Source organism: Panthera uncia (genome assembly GCF_023721935.1).
Source record: "Panthera uncia isolate 11264 chromosome C1 unlocalized genomic scaffold, Puncia_PCG_1.0 HiC_scaffold_4, whole genome shotgun sequence".
In the NCBI taxonomy this organism is placed as follows: Eukaryota; Metazoa; Chordata; class Mammalia; order Carnivora; family Felidae; genus Panthera; species Panthera uncia.
This window is the reverse complement of record NW_026057585.1, coordinates 93,309,856-93,314,603: the sequence shown is the minus strand read 5'-3', so window position 1 is coordinate 93,314,603 and position 4,748 is coordinate 93,309,856. Positions and strand designations below refer to the sequence as shown.

General features: G+C 42.6%; 1 non-coding gene across 1 annotated transcript; it reads right to left on the bottom strand.

Moving 5' to 3' along the window:
- Positions 1 to 4,378: 4,378 nt before the first annotated feature.
- On the bottom strand, positions 4,379 to 4,510 carry LOC125913822 (small nucleolar RNA SNORA70). The gene has a single exon (XR_007455114.1). It is a non-coding gene; the product is annotated as a small nucleolar RNA SNORA70 (small nucleolar RNA).
- Between the last annotated feature and the right edge of the window lie 238 nt (positions 4,511 to 4,748).

The following is a 4,748-nucleotide window of genomic DNA, read 5'->3' as shown; positions in this document are numbered from 1 at the left end:
CTCTTTCTCTCTCAAAAATAAATAAACATTAAAAAAAAAAAACAACTTAAGGGTGGCTGGGTGGCTCAGTCGGTTAAGTGTCTGACTTCAGCTCAGGTCATGATCTCACGGTTAGTGAGTTCAAGCCCCGCATTGGGCTCTGCACTGACAGCTCAGAGCCACTGACAGCTCAGAGCCTGGAGCCTGCTTCCAATCCTGTGTCCCCCTCCCCTGCTCACACTCTGTCTCTCTCTAAAAAAAAAAAAATAATAATAATAAAAATAAATAAATTAATATTAAAATATATGTATATATATATTATTTTTAAAAATACATTAAAAGAATCAGTGGCTGCATATGTAAACCTCAAGAGGGCAGCCCTGGCTAAGGTGACTCCAGAGTGCAACCTCTTATCCAAGAGAACCAAAATTGAATCACCATATGGTCCTGTCCCTAAAAAAAGAAGAAAGAAAAGAAAGGAAGGAAGCAAGGAAGGAAGGAAGAAAGAAAGGGAAAAAAGAAAATGGGCCAGAAGGGCCTGAATTGGTTTTGGTGATGATATACACACATATGAGCGCAAATGTAAGACACCTTCATTTCACTGTAAGCAAATTGCCAAAGGTGAATTCAGCACACACAAAAAATCCCCACATCTAGCTTAGAAAAGCAGTCACAGGCTCCAAATCAGCTGCAAAAGAAAGATAGGCATTTCAGAAAGAAACACTCATACATTAAAACAAACCAAAACAGGGGTGCCTGGGTGGCTCAGTCGGTTAAGCTTCCGACTTCGGCTCAGGTCACGATCTCACGGTTCATGGCTTCAAGCCCCGCGTCGGGCTCTGTGCTGACAGCTCAGAGCCTGGAGCCTGCTTCAGGTTCTGTGTCTCCCTCTCTCCCTGCCCCTCCCTCATGCTCTGTCTCTCTCTGTCTCTCAAAAATGAATAAATGAATAAAAAAATTAAAACATAAAACAAAATAAAAACACTACTTTCTGGGTATTGGGGGAGCATGGGGAGAAAATTAGTTCTCCTACAGCCCTAGGGGCAGTTTTAAGTAGGCGAGGGGAGCTGTGCTCATGACCCAGATTTGTCCCTGTTCTGAGCGGGCTGAAGCAAAGGTTCCATCTCATTTGGGGAACCCTAATCATAAAACGGGGCTACTGGGGCTTGCAGCCTAGTATCAGTGAGGTATTTATGAAGCGTAATTAATGTTTGCAGCGGGTCTGGGGATCCTCCCGATTAAAAGGTGGCCGGTGCAAGGTGCAAGGTGGACGGGTGTCACTGTGAGGGCAGATCCATTCTGTGGATGTCAACACTGTTGTTCTTCACCAAGGCAGCGGGAGACAGAAGTAGGTTAAGACCAGGTGGCACAATCCTTCAACATGACCCAGAACAGGAAACCTGTAGAGGGAGACTATCACATCAGATGGTGTAGGGAAATTTCACCGAGAATGCGTAAATCTCCAGAGGCAGAATGGTTGGCTCGAGGACACCCAATCATGCCTAGAAGAAATCTGGTGGGGCTGATTGGAAAAAACACATATGGCAGTTCCGGCTTTACAAGGAAGGGGACTGAGCTGCATTACTCAGCAAATATCTTTCCTCAGCCTGAGCGTGACTTCTGAGATTTTCTGAGAACTGAGTATTTTTTTTCCTAGGTAATCCTAAAAGGCCCGGTGCTGGGTAACAGCAGGAACTAGGCTGGAGGTCTAATTAAGCATCCCGTATTACAACACTTAAAAACACTTATGGGATCCTGGTGAGTTCCTAATGTCTAATTCCTAAATTTAATCCTAAACTGCTCTGCTGAATCCTCTTGTATGACCGTAGCTAATTATGTAATATCTAATCGCCAGTGATAATGACGAAAAATTGAAAATGATGGCATTGAGTTGATTTACTTCTCCTCGCAGATATTCTGCCAGAATCACAGATAAGAGCTTCTCCTAGGGAATAAAACCTTACTTAGCGTGGGGTGCCTGGCTGGCTCAAGTCGATAGAGAATGAGGCTTTTCCTCTTGGGGTCATGAGTTCAAGGCCCATGTTGGGGGCAGAGTTTACTTAAAAATATATAAATTAAAAACAAACAAACAAATCATAGCATATAGGAAATTGCTTTCAAACTCCAGGGCTCAAGTATATTACCTCCTGTAATCCTGGTAAGAAAATACACATGCACTGAATGGGATTTTTTTTTTCTTAGTTATTCTTATCAGCTAGAGCTTTGGTCCACATCAGTCCTACAATATGTGTGAAGATCATATAGATTTATCATGAAAATAGACTGGTGTACTTGGGTACCTTAAGAAATTCTCAGTAGTGGGGCGCCTGGGTGGCTCAGTCAGTTGAGCGTCTGACTTCAGCTCAGGTCATGATCTCACAGCTTGTGAGTTCGAGCCCCGTGTCGGGCTCTGTGCTGACAGCTCAGAGCCTGGAGCCTGCTTTGAATTCTGTGTCTTCCTCTCTCTGCTCCTAACCCACTCATGTTCTGTCTCTGTCTCTCTCAAAAATAAGCATTAAAAAAATCTTATTAATAAATAAAAAAAAAGAAATTCTCAGCAGAAACATCAACAAATTTGAAACTTTATTGTTACCTGGAAAAGTAAATCCACATCCCCAATTTGTATTTATTTTGGAAATTATAATCTACCAAAAAACAAGGCAAAACGAAGGAAGAAAAGGAAAGGTAATACAATACTTATGTGCTCAGTATTATAAATGTAAGTTGGAACTTTATGACACTCGTATACAGCTGGCTGACTTAGATGGTTTTAGGTTTTTTGGCCTTTTTATACTTTGTCAATTCTGTGACATTACACGGGTTAAAAGGCCAAAGTTGACAAGCTAGTTCACAGACACTTTAGGTTTTGCTCTATTCCTCTAAGGGAAAGAAAAAGTCTATGGGGTGCCTGGATGGCTCAGTTGGTTAAGCGTCTGGCTCTTTTTTTCTTTTTTTAAATTTTTTAATGTTTATTTATTTTCAAGAGAGAGAGACAGAGAGCAACCAGTGGAGGGGCAGAGAGAGAGGGAGACACAAAACCCAAAGCAGGCTCCAGGCTCTGAACTGTCAGCACAGGGCCTGACACAAGGCTTGAACTCAAGAACCATGAGATCATGACCTGAGCCAAAGTTAGATGCTTAACCCACTGAGCCACCTAGGCTCCCTGAGTGTCCAGCTCTTGATCTTGGCTCAGATCATGATCTCACAGGTTTGTGAATTTGAGTCCCGCATCGGGCTACGCACTGTCAGTGCAGAGCCTGCTTGGGATTCTCTCTCGCTGTCTCCTGGCCCTCCCCTGCTCACGTGCCCTCTCTCTGAGAATAAATAAACTTAAAAAATTGTTTTAAAACGAAAAAAAAAAGTCTCAGTAACAATGACCATGTTTCCACATTTACATAATGTTTCTCATTTAAGGAGTCAAAAAAACCCCAGTGAACTTTATCCTGACTCTCCTGAACATAAACACCTTGGATTTGAATCGCATTTCTCAGACTACAAAGCACTTTTTTTTACATCCATTCTTTGTTTTACTGGATCTTCAAAACAACTCTGTTTTTGAAACTAACTCGGCGAATGTTTATTGAACAACTACTGTTTGCCAGACATTAGGTTAGTTTAGTGGCAAAGCCACACAAAGATCTTGCCAAAAACGTTTAAGAGACATGACCAAGAATATAGGAAGTAAATCGAAACCTTTTGACTGGTGTGCTGTATCATTATTCTCATATTCAGTCGGGGAAAATGAAGTGTAGATAACTTCCTGGTCCTGACTGTCTCTTAGTGTATCGTGGCATTTCTTGTATAGACTTGTTCAACCACATCTGTTTACCAGCATTTTATACCCATGTATTACAGCTTCTGGTCTCTCACTAGATGAACTATTTCTTTTTTAGATGAACTATTTTTTTTTTGATGAACTATTTCTATCTATCTATCAATTTATTATTTTTTTTTAGATGAACTATTTCTATCTATCTATCAATTTATTATTTTTGGACAGGAAGGGACTAAGATTTATTGATGGGGCTGCCTGAAGAGGGGGCATTGCCAAGGTTCTCCAGAGGGCAGGGCACACCATTTGTTGAGAGGGACGCCACTGCGGCTGTATTTGACCCCACAGCCACCTGGGGGGCGGGGGGCTTTTCAGCCACGGTGTCTTTAAATCCGTCCACATTAAACTCAGTAAAACCCCACTCCTTGAAGATGTGGATCTGCCAGCCGCCAGGGAACTTGAACTTGGTCCTGCTTAGAGCTTGAATCATAAGCTCCTTGTTCTGCAGCTTGGACATGATGACTGGGCCAGTGTGGACCCTGGTCACTGTGCCCTGAGGCTTTCCAAAGGTACCTGCATACGTCTGGAGTCTAGATTGGAGATAGCCTGAGATCAGACATGAATGTCCACTGTCTCCAAGGTCCCTTGAGGCAAATCATACAAGCAACACTCTGCCCACACTACCAAAGAGGCGACTGTTTGCAGCCTTGCACACTGGCCCCCATGGGGAAAGTGCATGTTTCGTTTAATTGGCTGAGACAGATGAACCATTTTATATTCCTATCCGAAGCCAGTTCCTTCCTGTATGCAGTCCTTCTCCCCTACTTAAGAATCTGCATCCGGTCAAACTCTCCTGCCCACATCAGTTATCTACCGTATAAGCAGTGGTATAAAAGAGTCTTGTAATTTCTTCCATCTTAAAAACAAGCAAACTTCTCTAGATCCCATTTTCCCCAGCCACTCATCCCTCACCAGCTACCTCTCCATTTTTCTGTTC